We start from the raw sequence: 17,554 nt of genomic DNA, 5'->3' as shown, positions 1-17,554 counted from the left end.
ATTTCCAAACTCCATTATACAATTCCTTGCTTTCTTGAGTGGCGATTGTGTATACTGTATGTGATTTAGCCTTTGGCTGATCATTTGTTTTCATTCTCAGAAGAAAATGAACAGTAGAAAGAAAACGGCCTTCAGGAATCTAATCCAGCCATCCAGCTGGGTGTGACCTGGGAACATAATTCCTCAACTAGAAAGTAAGTTTAGGGCTCTCTCACAGTGGAGAGCTGATGTCTGGAATCTCAGGGCCCCAGCCTCATGGCTTTAAGATGGTTGACAAACTTTTTATAGATTTTTCCCTCCCTGCTGTCACTACAGATTTTTGAATTACTGCTGCTTTAGTCTCTTACTAAGTAAGTAGCCTTTTCTCTTTGCCCACAACCAGCAACCTCCGAATCTTTCTTTTTTTAATTTGTTGCTTTCTATGTTCTGTAAATTAGGCAACTACAATTTGAAAATAATTCGTCTAAAAGTATATAGAGTCATTGTGCTATGAACAAGGGCTTACACAGTCCTTCTGTGAGCACAGTAATCACCGGTTAAATGAGGTAACATACAATATGTGAAGGTGTTATGCAAACTAAAAGCAGCTTTATTATTTTGCTATGCTATTTTGGTCATTTGAGAATCATTTATTTTCTGTTGTGCTATATGCTGCATCCAGGACAGCTAAGGATTACTATTTTGACTGACCTTGACATATACATAAATGAGCCTTTACTATTTTTCCCTAAAAAGCCTAGTAAGTCAACACAGAATGTGAAGGTCCAGAGACAGTGAAGAGTCAAGAGTTTCACTGGAAGACAGATGCAACAATAGAAGGCAATGGTAGCACCGAACGACATTGTCAAGAATTAGACAAATCAGGCAGGAGACTTCGTGCTTAACCCTAAAGGTTTAAGAGGAAGAGACAAAGGGCGTGTGAGCAGAGTGCCACTGAAAGTCTTAAAGAAAATTAACACAACAGGGACGGTCAGGAAAGAGAACAGGAAACAGGGAGGGGCCTTTCAGGCCACTGCTACTAAAGAGAGCCTAACATGGTAACTTGGGGAGATAAAGTAAAAGGAAGCAACAAGAAAGGGGGAAACTGGGTCAAAGACAGTCTTGAGTCTTAGGTGACTGAAAGACGGTGTACTAAAATGGAAATACTACATAGGCAAGTCAGAGAGGAATGAGGATTTCAGGAGGTTGAGGAGACGGAATTCAATCACACATACTGAGGTCTTAACTGTACATCAGTTCTGGTCTGGTTCCTATTATTAATCATTTTCTTGGACCAAGTCACCAAGCCAAATCAAAATCATGCAAATAGAAAACAGAATAATTTTCAGTGCCTGCCATTGAACATGAAGTCCAAGGTCACACCCCTAATTACAAATGCTTTTCCCAATCAAATTCCACCCTAGTTCATGTGAAGATTACCATAGCATTGCAGCAGCCCCATGAAAAGGTATTGCTTGTGTGAACCTGCCCAGAGAAGTCAGAAATCCTTTGATCACCAAAACCCAGAACAGATACCAATTTGTGAAGTCGGTTGGGCTAACATTCCCTAGGTGTCCCCTGCTGCTAAGTGTCATCCTGTGGGCCACAAACTGCTTAACAACTTCTTTGTTAAACTGCTTGTTAACAAGGCCTTAGCACACAGAAGATGCAGATCACACATACCCATTCAAGAGCTACTCTAACTCTGTCAGGCTAAATATGCAGGTGAATAAAATTTAACTACAGACTAACTTGGCAATACAAGAACCTGAAACACTTTCATTCTTTACGAAACACAAAATATACAACCCTATGGATACAGGTATTTTTTGTTTATGGAGATTTCTTTAAAAGCCAGAGGCCTGTAATTGCCATAGGTATCAAAACTATGATAACCAAGGTTTGAACTTCATAGTAGAGACCCTGAACTGTTATCTCTTTAAAGTTTTCACACACACACTCAAAGAGCACTCAGCGCTTACTGCCTGCTAAAGACAAAAGTTCAGAGCCCAATTCAGTTTTATTTATATTGAAAGGAACCGTGGAGATAACTGTAAAATAAAAAAAATGAAGGTACCCAAGGACATTGCTTAATGAAACATTCCTTTGCTAAGAGTACTTCATACCAGCAATTAGTGGCATTAGGCCATGTGCCCCTTGGCATTTTCTGTATTTTCCAGGTAAGCCTTCATCCAACTTGTACATTTTCCAACAGCTGAGTGTGGCCTGTCATGTACCATCCAATTGCCAAGTAGCTATCCATTTTTCCAAGAGGAAATGTGCAACTCTGCGGGGTTTCAAAGCATTCTAATTTCATGCACAAATACATTCCACGACAGTAAGACAGACTGCTTAACAAAAGGAGGAAACATGATGACAAAGCATGGTCCTGTGCCAGAACGGCGCTTTTGGGGTCAGGTTTTTTTTGGCTGTAAACCGGACTATACAGACAAAATCCAAAACGCACGCTGGGGTGTGCGGTGGACCACGCAAGGCACTGCGCTAATGAACTAGTTATTGTCCATAATGGGGGACGCAGATATTTTCGCAAATCGTGTTCCAGTCTCTTATTGATTTTTTGAATTTCTATTTTCAACGGCGGCCCAAGGAAACGGCAGCCAGACTTGACTCCAATGTACACACAGACTCAGGTTTCACCCCGTCACCTGTTGGCTCCTGAACAACACTCCTCTTTGTGAAACTTACAGCACTCATTTGAAACAAGTTTCCAGAGAAAACACTTCAAGAAAGTGTTTGAGAAGTCACAAGACTCGAGTTGTAAAAACAAATTCCACACATAGCCTGGTTTATACTGACACAGATTAATGTGAAAACCCGAGCTTTTTAAGAAGGGGTCGGGAGGGGAGCCGGAGGGAAAGGATGTCACCCTTCTTCAAGAAAATGCGGCAAGCTAATTCTGGATCAGGCTGCGAGGGACGGCTGTCGGGGTTCCGCTGGGTCAACCCATGCCCGCACCGAGGGGAGAGACACCTTGGAGCAGCCGTCGGCGCCCCCCAAAGCCCTACCCTCCGCGTGGCCGTGGCTGTTAGGCCGCGAGGGGGCGCCCCGGGCCGCGGGTGGGACCAGGCCCCGCGCCCCCTTCCCGGCCTCCCCCCCAAATCCCTTCCGCACCCAGAGGTCGAGCCCCAGACCCAGAGGCTGGGAGCGAGTCCCTCCTGGGCGCCAACGCGAGGCCCGCAGAGAACAGCCCCCCTTTTCCCAGGGGACAGTACAGTCGCCTGCGAACCCCCTTACCCACCTCCAGGGGAAAGCCTCGCGCCGCCTCTGCGCAGCGCCCCCTCCGCGGAAGAGCATTCGCCCCGCGGCTTGACGGCGGTACTGAATGGCCGCCAGGCCCCCCGTCTCTCCCCCAACTTCCGACGAGAAGCCCACACCCCGCGGGCGCACGGGGACGCGCGTACCCCCGCAGCCCTCGGCGTTCAGTCCCCGTCGCCCGACTGCCATCAAGCCCCAGGAGCGGACAGCGACTCCCCACCTGCGGCTGCGGGGCCGAGCGCGGCGGCCTGCAGCCCCTCCCGGCGCCCGCCGCGGCCCGCGAATCCGCCGAGCCCCTCGGCGCGCCCTCGGCGCCCACCGCTCCGCGTCCGAGCGAAGCTGGCGGCCGGGCGCGGGGTGGTTCCCGAAGGAAAACAGGGCTGGGGGCCCTCCATGTCACCCTCACCCACCCGTTTCCGGGGGAGACCCTAGCAGGGCGGGGACCGAGACGCGGGGGCGGCGAGCGCAGGGCCCCCGGTAAACCGTGGCGGGCCGCGCCCCCTGTCGGGGCTCAGCACCCGCCCCGCGCGACGGGTAGGGGGTCGCTGCCGGCAGCCCCCGCCCGGCCGTGACGCACACCCGCTGTCCTCCTCGAGCCCCCTTTCGGTGCAACACGGCGATCCTCACCCGCTGCAGCTCCCTAACCAGCCGTGGCGGGGCCGGGGGCCCGGCAAAAGGTCCTTCAGCTCCCCGGAGACCCTCTGTCCCCGCCGGCGCCGCCGACTCTGCTCCCCCGTGTTTGAGTCGCCTCGTCCAGGCCACCGCATCCCCCACGCCCCAGCGCTGCGTTTCTCCAGAACCATCCACCGGGGAGAGAAAAATCCCCGTGTCCGCTCTGCGCCCGGGGCCGGCGATCTTCAAAAGTAACCAGAGCCCGCATTTAAAAAAGTAACCATTTCGCTTCCTGCCGGTCCCACCCTCCTAGGAGCGCGGCGGGCCGGCCGCCCGGCTTGCAGTCCCAGCCCTCCCGGGCTGCCGGTTCCCGTCCGCAGGAGGCGCCTGCCCAGCCTGATCTCGTGGCCGCCCGCTTTCCAGGAACTGTCACTGCTGACCGTGCCCCTGGCAGGTCTCCACGAGGTCCTGCGCGCACATTATTCCTCGAAAAGTTACCCACCCACTTGGCGAGCCTCGCGGCTGGAGCACCTTACCTCCGTCCGCCCGCTCCATTCCCAGGAGCCCTAGTGAGAAGAGCCGCAGAGATGCAAATACCCCAGGACGCTTATGTAAACTTCCCCCTCCCGCAGGTGCACGCGCGGGCCACAAAACGCTGGGAGAATTATGCAAGGCCACCTCTTAAAGAAATCATCTCAACTCAGCCCCATAAACATGATGTCAGCAAATGGCACGTTTAACCAAGTTCTCACTTGGAAGGGCTCATTAACATATGAATTCTCCTCTTAGGACTTTTCTTGCATTTCGCAGTGATTCCTACTGCTTAGCGCAGGAGATTTATTTTTATCGGTAAATAACAGCAAAAGAAAAGGTGCCAAGTCATGGGATACACTTAATCAAGTACATGAATAGAGTTTTTATAAACAGGTTAAGTGAATATCATTATTCAGACACAAGAACGTGCCTCATACTTAAGGCTAATCTTGTTTTTGAGCTGATTTCTGGTACACTGAGAGAAAGTGAAGTTTGGCAGTTGTCTACAGAAAGGACCAAGAGAAGCAACACAGGACCTCAAAGCAAGCCAAAAACGGAATGATAGACTACTATAATCAGCCCCTGAGGTATCGATCTCTTCTGAACTACAGATTTTAATTTCTATAATAGCCCCATCACAAGGTGATAAAATGCCAAGGGAGAGGAGAGGAAAAGATGCAATATTTAAATATTTAAGGGTTTTGTCAGTTTATAAACTGCTATTAAATAAAAGCAACTTGAAATGGTCACCAGTTTCTTAGGTATCCTACCTTTTCTTTAAGATAAAAACAAAATCCTTGAACCATCAGGATTCCTTGGGAAGGCTTTGTAATATATGTACTTCGACAGTATACAACTGAACAATAGCTCATTGTAACTGTGATTTAAAAATACACAAGTTGCCATAAATGGAGCAGTCAAGTAAATACCTCTGTGGCCAGTTTCTGTTATCTCTGCCTTAAAGACAGAAGCAGCTGAGGAGAAGCCCCTTTTTTAAGCGATTGTTCTAAAGTGGCAGAGACAAAAATTTGTGGCTCTGCTGGTAGACTAATTTGGAAACACTGATTCAAACAACAGGATTTGTAATTCAAATAGACTCTCTGTTGGCCAATACGGATACCAGTTTTGAAGACTGTTCCTAAACAGTTGCAACCGTAGAGCCCCTCTGGCCTTCAGATTGTGTGGGGACTTGAGGGAGGGTGGGCGGGGAGCTTTCAAGGTTACCGCTTTCCTCTGTGGATCTGTAAAATTAACCATGAAGGCCTAGGTCAGATTTCCTTTTTCCTCTTTCATTCTGTGTGGGCTTCCTCAGGGAAGTCATCCACTGAACAGTATCTAGAGGACGAAAGCGCAGTTATTGACTTATATCAAATCCTAAGCTATGGTATCATTATGATAAAGAGGGTATCAGAGGACCAATGCTTTGAGCCAGGTGGATCCTTTTAGAAACAGCTTTTAAAGGAGAGCTACACATTAGCTAAGGCCACAGAACCCTCCCAAACTACAAACCATGGCAACACCTATCAGTATTAAATGTCAGCCATTGTAAGTGTGCTTCCTCTAAGGCAGTTACTTGTAAATACTGTTTGTTACAATTTCAACAGGTACTGTCAGCTTTATTGCCTATTGTCTGTGTTTTTAGCCATGAAGCTCTTTGGAGAGAGTTAAAAAGCTTTCTACTAATGTTCACTCTAAATGCAACAGACTTTTCTCCTGGTCTGCAAGGCATTGTTATTGTCAAGGGTGAACTTAGGCAGGATGGGGAGCAAGGCCCCCAACCAGCACCCTTTTGTTTCAGCCAGGTGGAATATTCATTGCTTGCAGATCACACTTGAGAGGAGGCTGAGAAAGGAAGCCCAGAAATTCACAGGACTCGGTTTCCTCACCCCATCCTGGTCTCTGCTATACAGTAACCTCCTCACAGGGGCTTTCTCCAGCCCTCCTAATGCCCCAAATCACCTCTCCCTCTGCTTTGTGCTATTTGTCTTCATGGCTCTTACCTTTGCTTTGACATGATGTGGCTGTTTGTTCATGTTTACTGGCTTTCTCCTCCCCCAGAAGGCGGAGACTTTCAGGATTCGCTACTATAGTCTCAGCATCTAGAATCATCCCTGGCGCATAGCAGACAAGCTCAATAAACATGAGTTAAATGAACAAATGGGTTTTGGACATTCTTCTCAGGCCCTCACGGATATACCATACTTGTACAAGTCAGTCTGTTTCTAACCTAAAACCATACTGAACTGCAACGTCCTAATGGAAGAAACTAGGATGGAAAATCAGAAAAATGCCAAAGGCAAAGAAAGAAAGAAGCAGCGCTTTGTTTTGTCAAATGCCTGCCAGCTCTGTTGGATCTGGAAGAAAGAGATAAAAATACCAAATAGAAAGCAAACCTTGGTGCTATTTCTTCTGTGATTTGTATACAGTGACCTTGAGGTCTTTTCCTTGCCTCTGTTTTTTCGTTTGTAAAAAACTGCTTTTTAGTTTCACGGAGAAGAGTTGCTCTTGGTCTCAGACATTGGGAAGAATTTTTATCTAAATACCAGAAATCTAGGAAGAGTCTATTTAAAGGATTGGATGTCTTGAAGTTTCTTAACAGAAAAGAGATCAAGGCCTCTAATGTTCATCAAGTGGCACCTCACTGAATACATCTGAGGGGCAGTTGGCATAATGTTAGGTGGGGTGCAGGCTTCAGTCTTCAGTGACCCCACAGTCTAGGACACCAGTTTGGCCGTTCTGACAATAGATAGATAGGTAACTAAAAGAATCTCAAAATACACTTGTATGTATGATGTAATTTCTAATTAAAAGGACTTTTAAAATAAAAAAAAGAATCACAAAGTCACACAAGTAGACAAAGAGTTGACAACAACCTGTGGGATCCTACATCTTGTCTGGATAAAAAAAAAAAGAGAGATCCAGAGGAATAATCATAATAATTCATCATGCTCCTTATCAAATTTGTTACCACTGAAGGTCAATGTAAAATGGTCTCTTTTTCCTGTTCATTTTAAACATTCCTAATGTACCTCAGATTGGGCAATATACCCGCCCCGGTGGGTTCCTGCACGTTTGCAGATTCTAGTTGCCCTGAGCTGAGTCCGATGCACCCCCCAGGGAAGGGCCCCAGGCAGATACCAGTTCTTCCTAGAGTTAACAGGCATTACAGTGTTTTATAATAGATTTCAGTTTCTCTAGGCCTCCAATTACTTCGCCCTTTGATTATATTTAAAGCAATGTGATTAGAGAGCACTGGTTCTTTAACATTTTCTGCACCCAATCCCTCTTTAGATTGACTACTCCAATCCTCCCAGCTGTCTGTCCCCTCCCCCCACCCAGACTGCCTTTGTGAGTGATGTAACTCCTCCCATCCAAGTACCCAGAGGCCCTGGGCTTGTCTGTTCTCCGTCACTCACTCACTCCCTGACACTGGGGTAGATCACTTCTCTAAGGTATTCGCTCTCTTCATTTCTAAAAGTGCTAGTGTTCAGGCGAGGTCAATGGTTAGAACTTCTGAGGAGGGAACACAATCCATTTTTTTTTAACTCAAATGAGAATCTCAGTGTAGAACCAGATGAAGTTCACCCGCTCTGTGGCAGCTCTGGGTTGGTCTCTTCCCCAACCCCCTGCCCCCGCAATACCTCCCCCCCCACCACACCCCATGCTTCCAGGTCGGCCCCTCAGGCTCCCTCCCCTCAAACTAGATGCCCCCAGAGGCTCCACCAGCTCTAGTATTTTCTGAGTCTCTTAAAACTCAATGGCTGCTTAGGACACTAATGCTGGATAGGTGTTTCTAGCTGCGCTGTCTTGAGTCTACAGTCCAAGCTGGGGGTGGGAGGGGAGAACAGGGGGTCAAGTCCTTTCATTTCACTCCTGCTCAGGGTTGTAACTTTTTTTTTTTTTAAGATTTTATTTATTTATTTGACAGAGAGACACAGCAAGAGAGGGAACACAAGCAGGGGGAGTGGGAGAGGGAGAAGCAGGTCTCCCGCTGAGCAGGGAGCCCGATGCAGGACTCCATCCCAGGACCCTGGGACCATGACCTGAGCTGAGGGCAGATGCTTAACGACTGAGCCACCCAGGTGCCCCAGGGTTGTAACTTCTAGTAAACAACAGCAGCTATCTTTGCCTACCCCACTCCCTCTCCCAAATTTTCTGGAATACCATCCTTCTCCACCCCAGGAAGTGTTATTTTTCATGGACAGATAATTACACTAATAATATTCAAGCACCTTGACCTTAAGTTCTTCACCATTCTCTACTTCTGTGGCTCAACACAAACATTCTTAAGACTTCACTAGTGAAAAACTACCAAAGTGTTAAGGAATGAAGAATCAATCTTCCAATAAATACTGAGAGATCTACACATGAAGGAAATCCAAGATATATTAAGATTCAAAACCCAATATATAGTATGATCACATTGTTATAACTAATAATTTACAGGCTAGTATATGTCTAGCAAAACTATTAATATGTTCTCTAGGGGAAGGCAGATTATAGGAAAAGCTATCACTTTTTAATTTATATTTGTAAAGTAAATGTATTTTCCTATTTTCATGTTACTTACAACCTTTTCCTATTTACAATGATCAGATAAAACTTTTACAGTTTAGGAAACAATAAAGAAAATATACTACAATATTACATAAGGAAGAAAATCTCAAAAGCAGAAAGTGATGCTCCTGATTTAATTATTAGTTGATATGGGAAAATACATAAACTCATCATTTCTCTCCCTGTATCTTCCTCTCAATCACAAACTTTAATAGTGAAATCTCCGCTGCATTTATTTACAATACTTTGGGAAGGGGTGACCAGACCCACCTTTGCAAGGAGTCAGATGGATTGGCTCAGGAGCCGCTGCAATTGATGCCTCCTATATTCACCTGTTGACTCACTGATATATTCTTTGGTTGATTCAAATGATAATCTGTTGAAGGGCAGCATTCTTAGACCTAGGCCCTCCCCTTAAGTTAAGAATTTCACATTCTATTTATATCTTGATTTATTTCCAAAAGTCTCAGAAAAAAAATATACAAGATGAGTGGGGAAAATAATTTCATTTTTCAGAATATGTAACAAATCATGATACATTGTGATTATACTACAGTAGAGGCGTGGTTACAATTAGAATCCAGGGATAAGAGGAAATGATCCATCAATTCTGGCTAGGAGGTGAAGGTCAAGGAAGTGGGAAGGTGGGGTAGGATCAGTTGATCACGGTAATTCTTGGAGTGGAGCTGGGGTAGGGAACAGGACCCAGGCCAGACTGAGCCAATTAAAGCTTGTGAAGAGCGAGCAGCTCTTAGTAAACCCATGATAAATGTGACAGGAGGACCAGAAGACAGGAGTGAGGGGCTGGAGACTGTGCCCAAAGGAAGGCAGGACCTCTAAGCTACTCTGGGGCCTTCGGGAACCAGGGAAGTTAAAGAAGAGTGACAGGACTGTATCTATGCCCTAATTAGAGGGAGGGCAGAGAGAGCCAGAGAGAGCGCTACAGAGAAACTCAATGGGAAGAGCATAGAAGCTGCCTCAGTAGTTGAGGGCAGAGAAGACAAGACTGTGTCTGAGGGTGAAGGAACTGGACCTGCGGTGGCCCAGTGTGTATGCTGGGGGTTCGGGTGGCAGATGGGGTGCAGACCTTCCTAAGTGAATCAGCATTCCCATTGTTTACCTGAGAGACAACCAAAAGTTTAGCCCGCCTGTGAGCTCTAAACTTGAAACGCAAATACTTTTCACTGCCCATGGGAGACAAAGGATTTACATATTTCTCTTTTTCTTTTTTAATCTCCACATCCAACAGGGGCTTGAACTCAAGACCCAGGGATCAAGAGTCAAGGCCCTACCAGTTGAGGCAGCCAGGCCCCCAGGATTTTCCTTCTTTCCTTCCCTCCCTCCCTCCCTCCCTCCTTCCTCCCTTCCTTCCTTTCCTTCCAGGTTTATTTATTTATTTGAGGGGTGAGGAGAGGGAGAGAAGCAGACCCCCCACTGAGCCGGATCCCACAACTCTGAGATCATGACCTGAACTGAAATCAAGAGCTGGATGCTCAACCGATTGAGCCACCCAGGTGCCCCAGGATTTACATTTCTATGCTCATCCTTTATCTTCCTCTTGATATTCACCTTTAAAACATAGTACTTACATCCTCTAGTGTGTGTGTGAAGTGGGGGTCTACAATCAATTATGCAGTATTTGCTGCTTTATTTCATGAACTACATGTGCAAAGCTATTTTGCTCACCTGTGTATTTTCTTATGCTATTTAAACTCTCCACCACCTAAAATGGTCAACTCTCCACAAGGGAGAATCTGGACCAACAAAGGCATGCCAACTTTTAACACTTACCATGTGCTGTAACTAATCAAGGTGTTCTTAGAGAGGTGTCAGCAAAGAATTAGTTCAAGCAGCCAGAAGCCTCTTGCCAAAAAGAGAAAGGTCAGCAAAGCTTTCCATAACATTTCTTTATCTTATCTGAGATCCCAAGTCCCTTTCTGCAACTGTGGGAATTTAAACAAAGTGATTTTGTAGTGGAGACCGGTTTGTAAGCTTTAATTAGATTGTGCCAGGGACAGGATCTGGAATTCAAATTGTTCTATTGGTCCTGAATCACATAGTTCTAGGTGGGTAACTGTCTTTTGATACAAGTTACTTTTAATATTTCCTTTCTCCTTTATGCTTGTAGCTCTAGTCTCTTCAACACTGAGTTTACAATCAATTATAGAGGGGCAAAGGCTAGGGAGCTCGTCCATTTTGTTCAGTGATAGATACACAGGCCTGGTATATTAGACACTTTGCCTGGTACATAGGGGATTCTCAGTAAATATTTGTTGAGTGTCTTGTTCACATTTGATTCTCCACAGAACCTGACACAGACCTTGCACATACTAAGTACTCCTTTTTATATCTCAATGATCAGTCTGTTGTTTTTATTTTTATTTAGTTTTTTAAAAGTGTATCAACTAATTTGAGGTTAATTTCCCAGTTTCAATATTTAAAGTAATCTCATGAAATTTAACACTTAGGTTATTTATTTATTTATTTATTTTGGCTTCTGAGATCTGATAGGAATGAACTGGCTCACTTGAAATCTCCTTAGAAAGCTCAAATTTCTAAATCCTGTGCTCCACCCACCTCCAAACCAACATCCTAACTTCTCTGTCTCTTCCCAGTCTCCCGACGGTACCACCAATACTCCGAGTAGCCGCAAACCAATCAGCCCAGAGCCTCCCTCACTCCAGGTGCCCTCCTTCTTGCCTACCCTCATTGGGTTATTTATCAGATCTTTGTGTCTTTTAAGCTTTCCCGGTTGACCTGTCCCTCCTCCCTCTGTCTGTGGCTGTGCCCGCCCCCAACCCTGGGGGTACCATGCAGCCTGACTCACATCTCTCTTCTCTCATCTCTACCATCATTCTCCTTCACTTGACCACCACAGATGCGACTAGGTTCATTCTCCTACTTTAAAATCTCTTCTTCACAGTTTGCCCAACACCTCCATGGGTTCTTAGCGACGAAGGCCCTCCATTTGAAGCCCCCATCGAATCCTCCAGCACTATGGCCACTACCTGAACTACCTCACCTTGGGCTCTCTAACTGGGGGTTTCCAACCCTCCCAGGCTGTTTCATGACCCTTTGCCTAATCCAGCTGTTCCCTCCACTTGGCTCTGTCTAGCCACTCTCTTTGATCTGCCCAGCCAGCTGACTTCAGGACCTTATTTGGGGTGGGTCCTGGAACAATGTTTCCCAAGGCCCCAGTATAGCAAGGGTTTCTACGCTGTGCTTCCCCTGCTCCAGAACCCTCCGTTGGTCCCAAGACTCCCAGCTTATTCAGACTAGTCCCTCCACCCAAATTACAGCTTCTTTTCCTTCTCAATCAGAGATTCTGTTCACTGGAGTGGCATGATTCTCTTCTCATGTGCACACAGCTTTGAGAGAACCCAGAGGTTTTCCTTTTCACTCAGCGGCTACACCAATACGAATGGGCTACAGTCACTATTTTGGTTAATAGTAGCATATGGAAGAGAGAGATTTTTGAGGAATAGACCTTCCGGTGTTTCTAGGTCCTTCAAAGAGCTTCCCTCAATGCTTCCATTCTCCTTCGGCCAAGCCCATCCCAAACAATCCAAGGAAAACAGTCACGTTGGGTTGCTGGATTCACAGAGATCACAACACACGTGACAGCCTCTCCCAAGATGTCAGAACTTTTAGTCTGGTAATCTCATTTCTAGATGAGATGCTTCCTGAGAACAGCACCTGCCCCCTTCTGTTATGTCACAGGACGGAGCAGAGTACAGATGACTTGCTGGAATAGATGCTGGTTACATACAGTTAACTTTGGCCAGGTGCAGAAAGCAGGGCTCCAGGACCAGACCCCTCTCCAGTCAGATGCATAAGTACCACAGCCCAGAGCGGCCTGGGCTGTGGTTCCATGAGCAAAACGGCTGGATCCAACACCCATTCACACTGCTTCACACCCCAACCTTTAAGACACAACCAAATCATTAACAGCCTGCGGTGGACCACATTGAAGAAGAATTTTTAAGACACAAAAATCAATGTAAAGTGATAGGAGATCTATAACATCAGCCTTGGGGTGTGTGGAGTAGTGAAACTGGAAGTTAGGTTAGTCGGAGACAAAACATAATCCCGGGCTAAAGGTGGGAATGGCTGATAGAAAAAAAAACCAGGAATGTCAAAGGAAAAGCTGGGTGTGCTTTCTCCGAAGATGATCATGGTGAAGAAGCTGTTTGTAAGGGATAAGAGTAAGGTCTCAGTGGATCTGGAGACTGCAAATATCCTTAGCCCCCTTTAGGGAAAGAGAGCACTGCCTTCTAGCATTTCCCTGAGTACCTGGTATAGGGCCTGCCTCCCAGTGAATTCAGTAACTTCACACCGTGGTGGAATCAGGATAGAATGAGGAGTCAAGTATGAGAATTGTGTGTCATCTGACATACAATGTGATGTGACTACATTTTCTGTGGTGATATATTGAGGAAGAATGCAATCATGCCAAATGAACCTCATTATTGTCATTATTATTAGTATTATTATAGCAGTCATAACTTAAGGAGCACTCATGTTCTGGGCACTGTGCTAAATCCTATACAAATATCTTTTTAAAAATCCCTGCAACACCATCTGGTAGATCTTAGATTCTTCATGTTACAAAAAGAGAAAAGTAAGGCAACTTGCTCCACCATCGAATCATCCGCGAGTTACTACAAGAGCCTAGATTCAAAACCCTGACATCTGACATCAAAGCTTATCGTCTGAAACCACCACGTTATTTGTTTTTAAAGCAGAGCTTCTTAGAAATAGCAAAATAAAATGCTTTGCTTTCCCCAGCTTGTCCCCCAGCAACATCATCAGAAAGTAGGAAGAAAATTCTAGAAGTTTTAAATATGCTGTTCTGGGGAGAAATGAAGCAGTAATTGTCAGTCAAGGGGAGCTCAATGAACATCTTAGCTTTGCTGGGCCCTAGGACCAAAGAGCTGGGCGACTCAAAGGAGCTGGACCCCCCAGCCCCCAACCCTGGAGATCACCAGACATCAGCTTTCTGAAGCAGTTCACTGCACCATTTTAATTTCTACAGATACAACATCATTTTATTGTCCACATACAACAAAACTGGCCTGTTTCTGAAGATCATACATATAACAGTTGCTCTGTTGCCTATTAGTCATTCCCAGTATCAGGACGTACTAAGCTCTTACGCAAATGAGGCTTTCATTCTCGGATGGGCTCAGCAGCCCCGCCATCACCTCCTCCACTTAGAGGCAGATTATGCTGAACAAAGAACAAGCCATGAGAATGGTTCAGTTTCTAAGTCTGTGGGTGACACATTCTACTGAACGCATCTCACGTGGCATCCTCAAGGCAAAAGGCACTGAAGTAATGCGGCCATTAATAAACTTGTCAGACAAAACTGATTACACCGCCACTCCCAGAACATAATACATTATGATATGTGTGTGTGTGTGTGTATTATTTTTGTAAAGATTTTATTTATTTCTTTATTTGAGAGAGAGCGAGAGAGCGAGCACAAGCAGGGGGAGCGGCAGGCAGAGGGAGAAGCAGGCTTCCCACTGAGCAGGGAGCCCAATGCGGGGCTCGATCCCAGGACCCTGGGATTGTGACCCGAGCCGAAGGCAGCCACTTAACGGACTGAGCCATCCAGGCAACTCCCAGTTTTTTTTTTTTTTAATTAAGGTCATTCAGTTCAATTGCAGCAAATGAAAAAATGAAGACAACAGAATTACTCATCTGTCTGGCAGCATTTCTGGGCGATTCTAATTGACAATATGTCCCCCCAACAAAGATTTCTTGCAGATGACCCCAAATAACAGGAGACTCTTAGGACTCCTATTACATCACAGAGGTTTGTAAAGACAATCTGCTTCCTACTGAAGGGCAAACATTTTTACTTAACTCAAATGCTACTTCCAGTTTAAGACTGCTCTGCTGACTGCATTACTGCTCATGTAATGGACCATATCACTTCCCATCATTGACCATTTCTGAATCTTTAGCTTCTCTTTCAATAGATTCTAACAAGACTCTAGGAATCTTTGAAATGCTTCTCTCTTCCTTTGGGAAAAGTCCATTTGAAAGGGGGAGCAATTTAGTGAAGACTGAAAGTATCATTAGAAAATAATTTTATGAAATATCATGTTTTGGGTTGGAAGAATCAAAAGTGTTTTGAAAGAATCCAATGATATGGTTAAACAACTTCTTCAAATGGAGCCACTACTCCAAAGAAAAGAGGAGGGCAATTCCTGTGTGAGCAACACTTATGACCCCTTCCTTGTCTTTCCAAGAACCTTTAAAATGACTTTCTCGAATATGCAACTGTCTGATGCCTAAGAAGACCTTTTATGAAGTGCACTATCTTTTTTTGCACAGTCAGGCATATTAAAATCTACAGAAAAATGTCACTGTTTCTCATGCTTAATTAAGAGAGTTCTTAGAATAAATATGATGATGGCATACATAAGTATTTGGAATTCTTGAAAGCCTGTAATGGAAACGTCTCGGCATTATGATGCTGATGCTGTGTAATAACAAATTTATTTTATAGTAGAATTACAAGAGGAGAAAGAATTCCAGATGACCACTAGCGTGCTAGCTAGACTGCACATTTTCTGGGCATTGTAAGGATATTATTCACTGTCACCATCAACACTGCCAGGAGAAATTAGGAGAGAGTGGGCTGGGGCCTCGGCCACATTAGTCCTAGGAGCCTGCCAACAGGTACGGCAGCCATGAGCAACACTGGGTAGATTCCTGGTGGCAGTCTTTGTTTTGAGTAGGGGAGGAACCAACAATTAATTTACAGACTGGCCTGGGAATGAGTGGACATATACAGTTTTGTAAATTTCTCCCCAGATGGTCTTACATTTTAGATAGTTCTTAAAGGCAAAATACAGAGACTACTTCACCACGGTACTTAAAAAGTATGATTTAAAAAAAATTATCTGCCTCTCTGCTCTTTGTGTTTCCAGCTATCAGGGACCCACACTGTGCACTGGAATGTATTTTTAGGGCAGATGGGGGGAAAGGGCCAAGTTTCAGATGTCTCTTTTCTCTATTTCTTTCCTTTGCTGTAAGGTTTTCTTTATGGACCTTTCAGTCTTCGGTTTCCATAACCTCCTAATGCAAAACAGGCTAAGAAGAGCAATGAATGTAACAAACCACATGTTGCTTTGCCTTTTTTCTTTCTTTCTTTCCTTTTTTGGGGGGGGAGGAGAAAAATCCAGCTTCCAAGAAGAGTATGCAACTTAGCAGTTAACTGAAATTAAAGATGTTTTAAAGATTTCTTAACCCCAGTCTTGGCCATCTTGTAATATTTTAAAATATAAACTGGAAACATATGATTATGATAAACTCTGAAGCAAACAGAAGATGTTAAGACCACGGATAATGGTTTACAAAATTAATTTTGACTTACGAGCCAATATGAATATTTTCACCTACACCAAAGATAAGAGACACAATGAAAAATTAACTTTAAGGATTTCACTGTGAAATCGACACTAGTACATTCTGAACCCTGGATTAACAATCTATATCAGGGCTTCCACAGACTTGCATAAATTATTCAAAAATTTTATGGCTCAATTCAGCTGTCAAAGAGAAGAGCCTTTTGACAGCACTTCACACCTGTTACTTATCTAGTAAAGGCCTGGGCTGAGTTACTCCCACCTGGGATGAGCATGTCCAGACTTCCCTCACACTCATTTTCTACAGGCGACAGATTCTTTGGAGCGCTGGGTAGTAAAGAAATTAAGACACACTAAAACCCCTGGAATTTTCCCCCAATAGATGATCACAGTGCAGATCTTAACTAACGTAACGACTGAGAAACGAGCACAGGCCTCACAATACCATCACAAGAGATGGTCTTATTTACAGCCCTTTCACACAACACATACACACAAAACAAAAAACTAAGAGCCACTGACTTCATTATCTGTTCTGAAGAAAGGACTAGACAACCAAAAATAAATTAAAAGTAACAAAAATTATGCAAGCTAATTTTTCTTCTGGGTCTTATGCTTGTAGGAAATGTGAATGCCCAAAATCAAAACATATCAGAATATTCCCAGCTGCTGGGTAATTCTCAGCTGTGAGCCTCTCTGATTGACCCCCACACCTTCTTTATACCTTAACTCACTTAATAGAGAGGTGAAGGCTAGGTCACATCTGAGGTTCCTGCAACCTCCACAAATCCCTCTCCACGGTCCTTCCCCTCATCTGTCTGCTTGTAATTCGAAAGGGAGCTCTGGTTAGTTAATTATGTGACACAGGCGATTCTTGGGGAAGAAGAGGTTTGAGACAAACATCTAGTTTAAATTCCGAGTCCACGGCAAAAAAACAGAAACAAAACCCCACTTCCTCACAAAAACCATACGTGGATTTTAGAAGTTCCAAAATACTAATCCCACTGAAATATAAATTCTGTTGATGGTTTTCCATAAAGGGAAATGAGATGCAAAGGAAAGTGGGGTCTTAGCAAAAGTCTACATCATACAAGATGAGGGTACTTAAAAAGCAAGGGATGGGAACACTTGAACGCAGATTTCTGAAAACAAGAGCCAGGATCAGCTCAGAGGCGCGTCTCCTGGACAGGAGTCCTGGGGCTGGGGCCAGGAGA

General features: G+C 44.9%; 1 protein-coding gene across 7 annotated transcripts in view; it reads right to left on the bottom strand.

Annotated features, from left to right (window-relative positions):
• The window catches only part of PRICKLE1 (prickle planar cell polarity protein 1), a 110,407-nt gene that overhangs the window by 19,556 nt on the left and 73,297 nt on the right, over window positions 1-17,554 (bottom strand). For 2 of the 7 annotated variants that reach the window (XM_027595023.2, XM_027595024.2), the window contains exon 1: window positions 4,404-4,450. The exons of 2 other annotated variants lie outside the window; for them this stretch is intronic. The gene's annotated coding sequence lies outside the window, so the exon portion shown is untranslated. Of the gene's footprint in view, window positions 1-3,882; window positions 4,274-4,403; window positions 4,509-17,554 lie in introns of those variants that run through there. 3 more of the 7 variants (XM_027595018.2, XM_027595025.2, XM_027595022.2) reach the window with 2 other exon arrangements.

The sequence above is a fragment of the Zalophus californianus genome, chromosome 9, assembly GCF_009762305.2.
Source record: "Zalophus californianus isolate mZalCal1 chromosome 9, mZalCal1.pri.v2, whole genome shotgun sequence".
NCBI classification, from domain to species: Eukaryota; Metazoa; Chordata; class Mammalia; order Carnivora; family Otariidae; genus Zalophus; species Zalophus californianus.
The sequence above is the reverse complement of the archived record's forward strand: the minus strand, read 5'-3'. Positions and strand labels throughout refer to the sequence as shown.